This window comes from Macrotis lagotis, chromosome 5, assembly GCF_037893015.1.
Source record: "Macrotis lagotis isolate mMagLag1 chromosome 5, bilby.v1.9.chrom.fasta, whole genome shotgun sequence".
Taxonomy (NCBI): domain Eukaryota; kingdom Metazoa; phylum Chordata; class Mammalia; order Peramelemorphia; family Peramelidae; genus Macrotis; species Macrotis lagotis.
Window position 1 is genome coordinate 6,481,493 of NC_133662.1, and position 16,153 is coordinate 6,497,645.

The window sequence follows — 16,153 nt, forward strand, 5'->3', positions numbered from 1 at the left end:
TTGCAGCTTGTTAGAACTGCTTGCTATTTCCTGCTCACTTCTTTGCTACAGCCTACTAGTTCTCTAAAATGGAACCTCGAATTTTATAACATGGAACCTTTTGTGTTTTCTTTTTTGTTGTCAGCTGTAGGGTTGCCAGAGATCCAAGGAGGTGAGTAAAGAATGTTGTTGTTGTATCTGATTCTTCATGGGGTTTTCTTAGCAAAGAGTGGTTTGCCATTTCCTTCTCCAGTTCATTTTACAGAGAATTAAACTGATGCCTGGAGACTGGGCAGATTGACCAGAGGGTGATTGTTATATTAAGAGGATCTTTCCCCATTCCCATCTTGGGCTCCAGAGAATGATTTCCTAATCCTCAAATTCCATTTGTTCTATCCAGGGGATGTGGTGGTAATAGTGGAAGGAGACAGTGAGTATGTTTACTTATTTAGGGACTAGTAGAACCTGACTGGGGAAGGTCTAACTTTACTGCCTTTAATTTTGGAAGTGTTCAAAACAAGTTAAGGTAAAAGTGATGGGTGGAATATTTGGGGAAAACAATTCTGGGGAAGCTGGAAGCAAGGCTGGCTAGCAGAGTCTAGCCCAGGTCTTAGGTATTGAAAGAGGGGAGCAGCATGCTGTTAAATTTCTTAGGTTAAAAACAAAATCACAAAATAAATGAAATTTTATTCTCTAGGATTTTACCAAGAACCCTTGAGTGGATGGCATCCCTACAGATATCAACCCAGAACTAAATGAATAATCAATAGTTATAGAATTTTAACAAAATATTATAAACTTTTGGTGATCAACCAGTCAGGTTACACATTTGTGCATAAGGTGTCATTGATTACGTTATGATTCTCTAACCCATCCATAAGGTCTGTTCTATGTCAGAATTGACAAAAGATCTAATGAGCACTAAGACTATTGTCTCCTCTTCTGACTTGATATTTTATGCTGTTATTAGACATGCCATGGACATACAAAACACTGGAATTTCTCCCTTTCCAAAATATCACACGTATAAGAATTTATTCAGGTTTTTATCTAGATAACCAGAGCAGTTTCTTGCCTTCTCAGGCTAGTCTTTACTCTTGATTGTTTACATAACTGGGGAGATGCAATTAGAGGGGAAAACAGGGCTGTTTTATACAACAGAGCCTGCTTTCAAGATTTATAGGTAGAAAGACACAGACTTTTGGAGTATAGAGATTAACATGGAGAGTTACAGATTTCACGTCAAAGGTGGATTAAAACAATTCTTGATCAGAAATATTTAATTCTATATTAAAGATTATCAGACTTAGAAAAAGCTTAGGAAGGAAAGACCCAGGAAAGGGTGGGAGGAGGAGGTGGTTTGGAAAGGCTGAGGATTGAAAGATTGTGAGAAGGGTACTATTAGGAGACCTGGGAAGCAGAGTACTGGGGAGGCATGTGGAAGACAGAGTCATCTTTGGTAGGGGGTTAGGAACGAGTTCCCAGGGAAAAAAGAAGCATTGGATCTCAGGACTGTTATAAAGAATTTTTTTTTTAATTTTTGCAAGGCAAATGGGGTTAAGTGGCTTGTCCAAGGCCACACAGCTAGGTAATTATTAAGTGTCTGAGACCAGATTTGAACCCAGGTACTCCTGACTCCAAAGCTGGTACTTTATCCACTACACCACCTAGCCACCCCTGTTGTAAAGAATTTTGAAAATTTATTTATGATATATAAATATAAGAAAATATTTATTTATGATAAATAATTGTAAGCAAAGTTCCTGGATTGGACAGGAAGGAAGGTGTCTCAAAAGGGGAGTGGTTTGAGTCTGGTTATTGGGAAGAGTTAGAGAGAAATCGAGTGATCAGAGATACGAATCATGGACTGGTTGGGGAAAGAGGGGAGAAATGAGTTAGAAAGGATGTGTCAGCCTTAACTGAGTTGGCTCCAGATACCTCAGCCTTTATTACTGAGGTCCCAGTGGAGTGGGGTGAGACCTAGAAGGGCAATGCAATTCTTGCTAGACTTGAATCATGGTTGATGTCTTTAAAAAAATATTATTTTATTTTTTCCCAATCACATAGTCAGTGCAATTTTTAGTATTCATTTTTACAAGATTTTGAATTCCAGGTTTTTCTCTCTCCTACCCCTCCCTTCTTCCAAAAATGGTAAACATGTGCTATCTTGTAAAATATGTTTTCATATTAGTCACAATTATAAAAGAAACAGATCAAAAGGGAAAAAACACAAAAAATATATTTCAATCTGTGCTCAGAGTCCATCAGTTCTTTTTCTTGATGTGGGTAGAATTTTCCTTTGTGAGTCCTTTATACCTGTATTGGATCATTGTATTGCTGTGAAGAGCTGAATCGTTCAGTGCTGCTAATATTGTGTACAATGTTTTCCTGGTTTTGCTCATTTCACTTTACATCAATTTGTACAAGTCTTTCCAAGTTTTTCTGAAATCTGCCTGTTCATCATATCTTATAGCAAGGAACAATAGTATTCAATTACATCCATATACCACAATTTATTCAGCTATTCCCCAGTTGAAGTACATCCCCTCAGTTTCCAATATTTTGCCACCATGGAAAGGGCTGCTATAAATTTTTTTTGTACATGATTTCTTTGGGAAACAGACCTAGAAGTGGTATTGCTGAATCAAACTATATGCACAGTTTTCCAAATTGCTCCCCAGAATGGTTTCATCAGTTCACGACTAAACCAGCAGTGCATTTGTGTCCTACTTTTCCCCTATCCTCTCCAACATTTATTATTTTCCTTTTTTTGTCATTTTAGCCAATCTGATAGATGTGAGTTTGTATCTCAGAGTTGTTTTAATTTGTATTCTTCTAATCAAAAGTAATTTAGAGCATTTTTTCATATGTCTAAAAATAGCTTTGATTTCTTCATTTGAAAACTGCCTGTTGACATTTATCAGCTGGGGCATAGATTATTTATTTTTAGGTTGTGCTATGGGAGTCATTGCTGTAGTGTTTAACATATTTCTGTATTAGTCATGAAAGAAGAATGAGAACAAAGGGGAAAATTAAAATATGAGAAATAAAGTAAAAACACAAAGGAAGTTTTAAAAAGTGAACTAATATGTTTTGTTCTTTATTCAGAATTCATAGTTTTTTCTCTGGATATGATTGGCATTTTCCTTAATAGGGCCCTCAGAATTTTCCTTGATCACTGAATTGCTGAGCTGAGAGGAGTTGCATTTATCCTAGCTGATCATTTCATAGTGTTGTTGCTAGTGCGTACAATGTTCTGGTTCTGCTCACTTCACTCAGCATCAGTTCATGCAATATTCCCATGCTTTTCTCAAGTCAGGTCACTCATGATTTCTTTTCTTTTAATTAATTAATTATTTTTTTAATCAACCTTTTTTTTTTTGCAAGGTTTTGAGTTTTACTTTTTTCTTCCTCCCTCTCTTCCATCCGCCCTCCCCCTGACAGAAAACAATCTGATATAGGCTCTGTGTTCATAACCATGCTAAACATAGATTCATATTAATCATATTATGAGAGGAGAATCCAATCCAAATGGAAGAAAAAACATTAGAGACAAAATAAATGACAATGCATAAGACAACTTTTAAAAATTGAAGATAATAAGCTTTTAAACTCCACAATTCCTTCTCTGGATATAATGGTATTTTCCATCACAAGTCTTTTAAAATTCTTTGATTTTTGTACTGCTGAAATGAACAAATCCGTCATAATTGATTATCTCTCCATGTCGTTATTAGTGTGCATAAAATTCTTCAGGTTCTATTTATTTCACTCAACAGCAATTCATGCAAATCTTTCCAGACTTTTCTGAAATCCCTTCCCTCATGATTTCTTATAGAGCAATTTCATGATTTCTTAAAAAAACACTTCATAACATTCATATCTTGTTCAGCCATCCCCCAATTGATGGACAAATCTTTGCTATTACTGCTATAAATATTTTTGTACATGTGAGTCTTTCCCTACCTTTTTAATGATCTCTTCTGGATCAAAATGTTGCATAGTTTGATTGCCCTTTGGGCATAGTTCCAAATTGCTCTCCAGAAAGTTTGGCTCAGTTCACAAGTCACCAACAATGCATTAGGATCCAACCTTGATCATTTTCTTTTTAGATGATACCTCAGAGTTTGTTTTTTTCTTTTTTTAATTTAATATTTATTCTCATTTTGTACAAATAATGTTTTTTTATACATTAATAAAATATTCTTGTTTAAGAGTAAATGAATACCCCTCCCATAAATATAGACTTGGTTGAGCGATAAAGTAAAGGGGAGAGAAAAAAAATTAAAGTTAAAAAAATAATAGTAATAATTGTAGGTATGGCCAGGTGGTGCAATGGTCAGAGCACCAGCCCAGGAGCCATGAGCACCCAAGCCCACATCTGGCCCCATACACCCAACAATCACCCAGCCGTGTGACATGCAAGCCACCCCAACCCCACTGCCCTGCAAAAACAAACAAAAAGACCCAAAATAAAATAAAATAGTAATAAAATAGTAGGGGTGGCTGGGTGGTGGATAGAGCATTGGCCCTTGAGCCAGGAGCACCCAGCTCTAAATCTGGCTTCAGATACCCAACGATCACCCTGCTATGTGGCCCCAGGCAGGCCACCCAGCCCCATTTGCCCTGCACCCCCTCCCGAAATAATAATAATAAAAAACGTGCTTCAGTCTTTGTTCCAACACCAACAACTCTGTTGCGGGTGGATCAGATTCTTTATGCTAAGTCCATCACAAAAGTTACTTCCATATTTTTCCACTTTTGCCATTGCTGATTGTAACTCCCTACTTTTGTATTTCTCCACTACCATGTACTATATTTTCTCTCTCCTTTCACTATGACTCTGCTGTAGGGTAGCTGAGTGGTGCAGCAGACAGATCTCCAGCTCTGGGGCCAAGAGGCCCTGAGCCCCCATACCACCCCTTAGGCCCATAATCCACCTGGCCCTATGGTCTCGGACAGGCCTTCCAATCCCAGCCCCTTGCAAGAAGTAAAAAAGAAAATGTGTTATATCTGACCACTCTCCCACCATGGTCCATCCTCTCCTCCATCACTCACATCCCCCCCCTTCCCACTGTCCCCCCCCCTCTCCTTCTTACTCCAGATGCCTATACCCCATTGAGTATATATGCTGTTTCCTCTCCTAACCACCTCTGATGAGAGCAAAGGTTCCCTCATTCCCCCTTGCCTCCCCCTTCCATATCATTGCAATAGCACATTGTAATAAAGAAAAATCTTATTATATGAAATATCTTGGCCTATTCCCCTTCTCCTTTTTCTTTCTCCCATTACATTTCCTTTTTTTTTCTATTGACTCCATTTTTACACCATATTTTGTTTTCAAATTCAGCTTTCTCCTCTGCTTCAACTATAAAAGCTCCTTCTACCTGCTCTATTAACTGAGAAGGTTCATATTTTTCTATGCAGGAATACAGAGTTTGTTTTTAATTTGTATTTTTTTTTAGGTTTTTGCAAGGCAAAAGGGGTTAAGTGACTTGTCCAAGGCCACACAGCTAGGTAATTATTAAGTGTCTGAGACCAGATTTGAACCCAGGTACTCCTGACTCCAGGGCTTTATCCACTGTGCCACCTAGCTGCCCCTAACTTGTATTTCTCTAATCAATAAAGATATGGAGCATTTTTTCATATAACTATAGATTTAATTTCTTAATCTGAAAACTGTCTGTACATATCCTTTGTCCATTCATCAGTTGGAGAATGACTTGCATATATTTTAGGAATGAGTTCTTTATCAGAAACACTGATAGTAAAAAATTGTTTCCCAGCTTTCTGTTTTTCTTCTAAACTTGGTTACATTGGTTTTATTTGAACAAAAGCCTTTTATTTGTAACATAATCAAAATGATCTGTCTTATACTTCAGAATGCTCTCTGTCTCTTGTTTGGTCATGAATTCTTCCCTTCTCCAGAAATCTGACAGACAAACCATTCCCTGCTCTTCGAATTGCCTACAATATCACTTTTTTCTTTCCCCTCCCTTCCCCTCCTTTATTTCTAAATCATACATCCATTTTGACCTTATCTTGTAAGATATGGTATGAGATATGGTGTGAGATGCTGGACTATTCCTAGTTTAGTCCTTTTGTTTTACAGATAGTGAGTTCTTATCTGAAAAGCTGGGGTCTTTGGCTTTATCAAACACTAGGTTGCTATGGTCCTTGATTACAGTGTCTTCTGTATCTAATCTATTCCACTGATCCAACATATTTTTTAGCCAGTAGCAGATAATTTTGAAGATGACAGTTTAAGATCTGGTATTGAAAGACCACTTTCCTTTCTATCTTTTTTTTTTTTAATTAATTCCCATGATATTATTGTACAGTTGATCTTTGTCCTTAGGGATTTGCTCCTTTAAGTATTTCCAAACTTCCATGTCCTTGCCTGGGCTCAGAACTCCAAGGTTCATTTCTGTGGGTTATGTGGATGATCAGCAGTTTGTAGGCTTCGATAGCTACAGCTCAAATCAGATGGAAGAACCCCTGGCGCAGCGGATGGATAAGATCAGCCAGGAACATGGGGAGACGAACACACATGTCCTCAGGGAGAGTGCACACACTTTCCAAGTGGGCCTGCAGAATCTGCAGGTCTATTATAATCAGAGCAAGGGAGGTGAGTATGATTGGGTATTGGGAACTCTCCTTATGCCCACCCAGGCCTTCTCAGACTGGGGGTGCGGGGTGGCAGAAGATAGATCAGGAAGAAAACGCTGGTACATGGAAGCCACCTTAAAGTGGGGAGAGGACACGGGTCCAATTGAATGTATGGGTGAACTAACTGATTAGTATCCTGGGGCTGGTCAAAAGTTCACACCTATCAGCTTCTGGTTGGCTGCGAGACATCTCCAGATGGGATCTTCAGGCATGGGTTTGAGCAATTTGCCTATGATGGGCACGACTACATCTCCCTGGATCTGAAGACGCTGAGTTGGATCGCTGCAGAGTCTGCAGCTCTGAACTCCAAGCGTAAGTGGGAGGCTGAGCGGAGCAAGCAGAGAGACAGAAAATTTACCTGGAGAAGTGTGTTCAGTGGCTGCACAAGTACCTGGAGAAAGGGAAGGCAACGCTGCTACGGGCAGGTACTGCTTGTTTAGGAACTCGCAGTTAGGCCTGCCTTCCCTCTCTACATACCCCAGTAAACCGAGATGGGGGCAGAGTTGGAACCTGCGACTCCACTTTTCTGCCCCACTAGAGGTATCTGGATTGGGATCTGTGTGGGAATATGACTGGGTCAGTATGTTTGCTGTTCTACAAGACTCGTGCAACCTTTTAGCTTACTCTTTAGGTTCTTCTGTGAGTCCTGGAGTCTAAAATTTAAATCGTTGGAGTAGTTAGGGAGGGAGGGAAGAGGACACAGGAAATCCAAAGAGACAAAAGCCTTTCCCATAGAAATAAATCAATCTAGCTCCATTTCAGATTGTTTATGGCTTGGCTTGGGATGCAGGGAAGAATAGACAGAAAGAAATCATTTCCTGACAAGCTATGAGGTGGTTTATCTGGCACAACCAAGCATTTGTCTATTTCTTTACAATTTGAGTCTACTTCCAAGTTGGGGGGCCCTACCTTACTCCAGCTCTTACCCTCTATATGGCATATTCCTTCTCCCTTCAGAGAATTCCTGACCTAGGAATTCTATACCTGACTATGCCTCTTTCTTGTTCCCAACCTTTACATGAGCCTTTTTTCACTCACATTGAAATGGGGCCATCTATACTTTATGTCCCTCACAGTCTCAGGAGTTTTCTTTGGATCTATAGGTAACTTCAGGGGCAAGAGTTACCTAGGTCAAGGCTATGTGTTCCTTTTCTAATGTCCAGTTTGATTTTTGTGCCCCTTTGAAGCCTTCGAAAGGGGAAGACCCCTGTAAATTCCTCCGACCTTGCCTCTGTAGACCCTCCTTCTGTCTGAGTGACCCATCACATCAGTCCCCATCACGGGGAGGTGACCCTACAGTGCCGGGCCCAGGACTTTTACCCTTCAGAGATCTCTCTGACTTGACTGAGGGATGAGGAGGAACAGCTCCAGGACATGGAGTTTATTGAGATGAGACCTGCTGGAGATGGGACCTTCCACAAGTGGGCAGCTGTGAGGATGACCCCAGGCATTGAAGGGAGATATACCTGCAGAATTCAGCATGAAGGACTGTCTGAACCCCTCACTCTTAAATGGGGTAAAGACATGGAGGATGGGCTGGAAGAAAGGTCATTTCCCCACCTCTCAGAAAGAACAGAGGATGTGGAGTTATTTGGGGAATTGGAGAAGGGGTTAATGAATTTTAAGTTTAGAGAGGGATCAGGACCTTTCATTCCTTTTTCCATTTTAGAACCACAGTGCTCATCAACCTGGATTGCTATGGGAGTCATTGCTGTTGTCCTCATCCTCATTACAGTCATTACTGGAATTATGGTCTGGAGGAACAAGAATTCAGGTGATCAAGACTGGAAGGAGGTCATTAAGCATCAGAAACAGTGGAGATTCTGGCTTCCCTAACCTGGCAGCTTGTCTTTCTGTCCCCAAATCTTATATTTCTCATCTATGAGACTGTTAGACAGACCCTGAGATTCTAGATTATGTAAATGGAAAACATGTTTCTGGAAGATCCCTTGAAGTAGACCTGCTGAGTGGGGAAACTGCTTCAGATACAGATCAGAAATTAATGGAGGGATTTCTGCCAAAGGAACTGGGTGTTTCCCCAGCTGAGGGTTGTAGACCAAACTTAGAAATCCATTGATGTAGGACTTGAGATTGGGAAATGCCTATCTGTGGTTGCCTCTTTTCTCTCTTTCAGTTGAATCTAGATATTGGACTGAAGTAGTGGTGGGAGTGGAATCATAGTTGTAATTTGTTGTGTCTCCAAGCGAAATCGATGAACTTATGGGATCTTAGAGTGATCTCCTCTCCTGGACTCTCTACTGGAATTTTCTTTTATTTTCCAGGTGAAAAAGAGGGAATTATGTTCACAGTTCAGGTAAATGAAGGGATGATACAGAGTATGCAAAGAATGGGCCAGTCCATGGTACCTTTGGGACCTGAAAAATGAGAAGTCAGAGTAGAGGCTTACCCTAATAGTCTATCCTCAGTGTCCCCCTCCCTTCCCATGCTCCCACTTCTGGAAAGTATATCCCTGACTGAGTTGATTTCCTCCTTTGTCTTCATACAATGACAGTGCACAGGATTCAGAAGTCTCTGTAGGGATATGGAAAACTAATGCATTGTTTAGTAAATTAATCCAAGAATTTTGGAGAACAATTTGAAATTATGCCCCTTTTTTGTCTTACGTACAACTAACAGTCAAATACATTATAAAAGCATGACATATCAAAATTCCTTTGGTTGACTCTGGCTTCCATCCCTAAGTTCTATTGGGGAAAATAAAGTTTTTTCTTTTAAGGAATAATTTCCCTTCTCTATCTCAAACTGAGATTGTTCAATAATGAAGCAAGCTCAAGATAATGGCCATGAAGTCTTTTCTTTTCTCCTCTTTCTCCTTTCTCTCTCTCTCTCTCTCTCTCTCTCTCTCTCTCTCTCTCTCTCTCTCTTTCTCTCTCTCTCTTTTATCATCTCCTCTTTCTCTTTTAACTCCTCCTAGCATTTCAATTTATGGAGCAGGAGGGGTGAAAGTGTAGTCAGGAAATTTTATCTTCTTAAATCCAAATCTGGACTCAGACACTTACTAGCTGTGTGACCCTGAGCACATTATTTATCCCTGCCTCAGTTTCCTCATCTGTCAAATGAGCTGAAAAAGAATATAGTAAACCATTCCAGTATTTTTGCCATGAAAACTCCAATAGGGTCATGAAGTCTCAGATACAACTGAAACAACTGAACAACATCAATAACTTTGAGTACCTCTTCTTCCTTTATTTCCATCTCTTCTTCTTCCTACTCTACCCTACTCTTCTTCACCACCCCACCTCCTTTTTCTTCATCAATGTCTGGATTAAATAAATATGTTATGTGTCATTACATATTAGGTTTTGTAGAGGAGAAATAACAGTTCTTTTTCTCTGATGACTCACTGTCATAGGTGAGACTACAACTCTTGTTGTTTGTGAGGCTTCTCCAGAGATGAGTTACCATACCAGATGAAGAATAAATCATCAGGAGCCCCCAGTGAGTTAAGTCTTTCTTCCACCTCACTTGCTCTTTTATTTTGATTTTTGTCTCTATCATGTAAACTGAAAGTGTTTCTTTAAGGCATCCAAAGATAGCTTAGTTGCTAAAGCCAATGGGCTTTTCTTAGACTTCATCCTTCTGAATTTCTCTACTACTTTTGTTACTGTTGACTTTCTGCCAGTTTTGAAGAATCTCTGCTGTATTTCCCTTTTGATTATTTCTCTCATTCTATTTTGTGGGGTCATATTCATGAATTGCCCCTCATTTGTATGCCTCCCCACTTTCTGTTGTGGGTCCACTTTTCCTCCTTTGACCACTGTGCCATCACTTACTTAGGGATGCCTACTCCCATTGCAACTGCTACTACTAATTCTGCTACAGCTGCCACTCTCTCAGCTCTGGTCATTTTCTCCAGTTTGTCTCTATTCCCTAAATACTCACCCTCTTTAGCTTCCCTATACTCACTTTCCTGACTTCATTTAAGTCTAAATTAAAGTCCTATAATTTACTGGAAGCCCTTCCCAAGTCCCTTAATTCTATTGCCTTCCCTTTGTTAATTATTTCCTATTTATCTGCTTTGTATATATACATCAGTTTGTTCATTGTCTTCCTCATTGGATTATGAACTCCTTGAGGGCAGGGAATATTTTTTGCCTCTTTTCATATCCTCACAGCTTAGCACAGTACACATTATAGTGACTGAATAAATGTGTTTTGATTGATTGATTACAGTTACTTTTGCCATTGCTTCTGTTGCTGCTCCAACTATTATTACTGTTCTTACCACTAACTAGCATTTGTTTTAGTGCTTCAAGCTTTTCAAATCATTTTATATATGTTATCTCATTTGACCATCACAATAAATCTATGAGATATATATTTGATCCTAATTTCCAAATGAGGGATTTGTCTAGGGATTTGTCCAGGGTCACATACCTATTGAGTGACTAAAACAGGATTAGAATTTCTCTTTCTTACTCCCAAATCCAGCTCTCAATTCACTACACTATTTAGTTGCCTAAATGATCTTATCAGATTACTGGGTTGAACTTTAATCTTTATTCAGATGATTTCCCAGATCTGAAGATTTGGCTATCTTCTTCCTTCTGAATTTTAGCCCAGATTCAAGAACTGCCTTTTGGACAAACTCAGCTGGGTGTCCAAATAGGTATCTCAAACTCAACATGTTCATAATAGAATTCATCCTCTCCACTAAACTTCTCTCTCTTATCACCCCAAATTCTTTTGAGGACATAATAATTTATTTTATTTAGTTTTCCAACTACATATAATGGTAGATTTTACTAATCATTTTTTTTTGCAAGACTTTGAATTTTACAATCTTCCTCTCTCTCTCTTCCCTTCCCCCTCCTGAAAACAATCAATTTTTGACTTATCCGAGTTCACAGATTTAGAGTTATCTTTCCTTTTCCTCTCTCCCTTATTACTCCTTCATAATCAATCAGTTGTCAAGTCTTTTAAAGTACCTCTCCATAGCATCTCTACTATCCATCTTCTCCCTACTCAGAGGTCAGAGGACCATTACACTATTGAAATTATTATCTCTTCTTCCCTGGACTATTGTGATAATCTCACATTTTGTTCTCCCTGCTTTCAATATTTGCCCCTGTAATCTCTCCTTCATACAACTACCAAAACATTCTTCCTAAAGCAGAAGACTGTCATTTCCCTAATCAATAATCTTCAATAGCTCCTTATTCATTCTATTATACAATGCTAGTCCTTTGATATTTAAAGCAGTATTTTCCAGATATTTATTTTATTCATTCATGGGGGCAGGTTGGTGGTGAAAGGGATAGAATTCTTGGCTTGGAGTCAGGAGGATCCGATTTCAAATCTAACCTCAGATACTTACTAACTGTGAGACCCTTGGCAAATCACTTACCATCTGTTTGCTTCAGTTTCCTCAACTGTAACCTTGGGACCCTGGAAAAGGAAATGCTAACTACTGCAGTATCTTTGCCAAGAAAATTCCATAAAGTTGGGTCATGAAAGAGTTGGACATTATTAAATGATTTAACAGCAACAATTCTCCATTCACTTGACATTTTATTCAGACTAACCTACTTGCTATTTCCTGACTGCGCCATTCAGTTTCCAACCTCCATTCCTTTGTATAAAGCTGTTCTCCATGCTTGAAATGCTGCTCTTCTTCCAACCTCTGCCTTTTGGTTGCCTTCAAGTTACAGCTCAGGGCTGTGTGTGTGTGTGTGTGTGTGTGTGTGTGTGTGTGTGTGTTTCTGGGAACCATTCTCTGCTTATCTTACTTGTTACTATTCTTATTCTCCTTGAATCTTCTTTGGTAACTTGTTTAGAAGCTGCATCCCCTACTTAAATGTAAGCTTCTAGGCAGGAAATATCTTTGAAACCCCAGTTCACTGCTTTGCCCATAGTAGGCTTTTTTTTTAAAGTTTTTGCAAGGCAATGGGGTTAAGTGGCTTACCCAAGGCCACACAGCCAGGTAATTATTAAGTGTCTGAGACCGGATTTGAACCCAGGTACTCCTGACTCCAGGGCCAATGCTTTATCCACTGTGCCACCTAGCCGCCCCTATAGTAGGCTTTAAAATGAATATTCAATGGAATTGTAGTGGAAAGATAACTAGATTAGGATTCAGGGCACTTTCCTCTTCCCAGGGCCTTAACTTTTTCCCCTGTAAAATGAGTGAGTTGAATTGATGATGCCTAGGACCCTTTAAGCTCTAAATCCCATGAGCCTTCTCTGTCAAAAAGAGGGTAATGATTCCCCCCCAGGGTTTTTGTGAGAACAGAATAAGATAGTGTACATACTGACATGAAGTAAAATTAAGAGCCAACTTCTGTTGCCACTACAATCACCATCACTGCCTGCTGATGAGAATGCATGTATGTGAGGGCTTTGGAAACTGGCAAGGTGTAGACAAACATAGACGTGTTTAATGTTATTACCGTTCCCCTGTAGGACTTATAACCAGCCTGGCAGGTCCCCTTCCTATTTCATCTCTCCTTCTTCTTCCTCACTCCTACCCAGGGGAGGTGTACCTAGTACCAACCAGGGCACCTGAGACTGTTGCTCTGAGAGGAGAGACTTTCCAAGATAGAAATATATTTTCTTTCCAATATAGGATGTAGCTGAAAAGCCATGGAAATTAAACAAGAACAGCCAGCTCTCCAAGGAAAGATTTGACAGGGAAATAATTTTCTTTCTCAGGGTCTCTTGACTGTCACTTGTGTTCCTGATTGAACCAGAGTCACAAAGTGAGTCCCAGAAATTCTTTTCCAATTAAGAAAGGCTTTCCTTCATGACCTCTGAAGTACTAGACAGACCCAGGCTGGCATAGGCTGAAGCTGAAGGCAGCCATCCTGGTTTCAGTCAGTGTTTTTTATAATTTATGTAGCAATCTCCCTCCCACCATCCCCCATTATTTTTTGCAAAATAAATTTGTTGCATCACACAGAATTTGGGGCAATAGATTTTATGAGTTGAAAATTTCAAATGATTTTCAGAATTCTGAAGTTTAGATTTCTGTAAATTCAAAATCTTTTGTAAATCAAGATTTAATTATTATGAATGAAATTAAGAAATATAATAAATTTTGGGGTATTTTTAACTTTTATATAAAGATTACCCAGAAAAATTTCAAATTCAGAAAGGGCTGGGAAAGACAGTCACAGTATATCATGAACTGATGCTGACTGGAGGCTTAATTCTGGTGACTGATTTGAATTTACTTTGCTATTTAAAAATTGGAAATAATTATGTCAGAATTATACTGGATAGCATCCAAATAATTTTGATATTTGCTTTGGTTTTTCCTCCTCCCCCCAATTTTTCTTGCCAAAGAAAGCAGTCTTACACCTTCTGGCTGCTGAGGTCTACAATATTCAATCAGGTAGGTAGGCAAAAGATCAGGGATTAGGAGAGGCATAGACTGTTGGGTGTTTGTAGGGGAGAGGATCAGGGATAGAGGCAAAGATGGAGGAAGGAGAGATGTAGAATTGAAGTGGGAAGGGCGGGAGATGGGAAAGTGGAGGAATCTTGTATTACTTGGCCTCACTTTTCCTTTGGCACTTTCTTATTCTTTCGTAGTAGTAGTAGTCATCATCATCATCGTTGTTGTTGTTCTACTACTACTACTACTACTACTACTACTACTACTACTACTACTACTACTACTACTTCTTTTTTAATTTTTATTTATTTATTTTCATCCATTTGTACATGCATATTTCCAAGTTACAAAATTTCCCTCCACTGTCCCTTCCCATCCCTCTCCCCTTAGCAGGGAATAGTTAGATTAGCATTTTATATACATATTTTGTTAAACATATTTGCAAATTAGTAATTTTGGCATGAGGAATTAGGATTAAGGGAAAGAGATACATAAGAGATAATTTTTATAAAGTGTTCATCAGATTCAGAAGGGTTTTTTGTGTATTTTGTTTTGTTTTGTTTTTTTTCTTCTGGTTGGGGTTAATATAGTCTATAACAATCAAATACAAGTATCCTAGCTTTCTGGACTGTCAAGAGGAGTTACTTCCATCAAGGCTGTTCATCTTACAATGTTGTTGATGTGTACATTATCCTCTTGCCTTTACTCCTTTCACTCAGCATCAGATCCTGTAAGTCATTCCATGCTTCTTTAGAGTCTGACCATTTATGATTTCTTTTTTTTTAGGTTTTTGCAAGGCAAATGGGGTTAAGTAGCTTACCCAAGGTCACAGAGCTAGGTAATTATTAAGTGTCTGAGACCAGATTTGAACCCAGGTACTCCTGACTCCAGGGCCAATGCTTTATCCACTACGCCACCTAGCCGCCCCCATTTATGTTTCTTATAGAACAATAATATTCCATAGTATCCATGTACCATAACTTGTTTAGCCATTCCACAATTGATGGACATCCCCCTCAATTTCCAATTCTTTGCTGTTACAAAAATTGCTGTTATGAATATTTTGGAACATGTAGGACTTTTCCCATTTTTTACATTTTCTTCTGGATATAGTCCTTGAATTGGAATGGCTGGGTCAAAGGGTATGAACAGTTGTATTGCTCTTTGGACATTGTTCTGTATTGCTCTCAAGAAAGGTTGGATCCATTCACAACTCCACCAGCAATGCATCAATGTCTCAATCCTCCCACAATCTCTCCAACATTGATCACCTTCCTTTTTTCTCATCTGGGCTAATCTAATAGGTATGAGATGATACCTCATTGTTGTTTTAATTTTCATTTCTCTAATCAATAGATTTGAAGCATTTTTTCTTATGATTATCTAGAGCTTTAATTTCTTCATTTGAAAATACTTTCTTCATATCCTTTGACCATTTATCAGTTGGAAAATGACTCGTGATATTATAAATTTGATGCAATTCTCTATATATTTTAGAAATGAGGCTTTTATCAGAATTCCTTGTTGTGAAGCTTATTTCCCAGCTTTCTGCCTTTCTTCTAATTTTGGCAGCTTTGATTTTATTAGTACAAAAACTATTTAATTTAATATAGTCAAAATCATTCATTTTGCAGTTTATAATGTGCTCTAATTTTTGTTTGGTCATAAATTTATCCCCTTTTCATAGATCAGATAATTTTTTGGTCTATTTATCTATATCACTCTTTATGTCCAAATTCTGTACCCATTTTGACCTTATTTTGGTATAGGGTGCGAGTTATGGATCTATGCCTAGTTTTTGCCATACTATTTCCAATTTTTCCCAACAATTTTTGATTTTTGCTTTTTTTTCATCAGTTCCCCTGTTAATCTTGCCCATTTGTTGCTCCAGATGAATTTTGTTACTATTTTTTTCTACCTCAGTAGTTATTTGGTAGTTTGATTGGTATGGCATTGAAAAACTAATTTAATTTGGGTAGAATTGTTATCTTTATTATATTTAGCTGGACCTATCCATGAGCATTTGGTATTTTCCCAATTATTTAGATCTGACTTTATTTGGGTGAGGAGAGCTTTATAATTATGTTTATACAATTTCTGGGTTTGTCTTGGATTCCCAAGTATTTAGTGTTGTCTGTAGTTACTTTAAGT

At 38.6% G+C, this 16,153-nt stretch overlaps 1 pseudogene; it reads left to right on the forward strand.

The window, feature by feature from the left end:
* LOC141523420 (BOLA class I histocompatibility antigen, alpha chain BL3-7-like) lies at positions 1-15,352 on the forward strand (annotated as a pseudogene).
* The last annotated feature ends 801 nt before the right edge of the window (positions 15,353-16,153 follow it).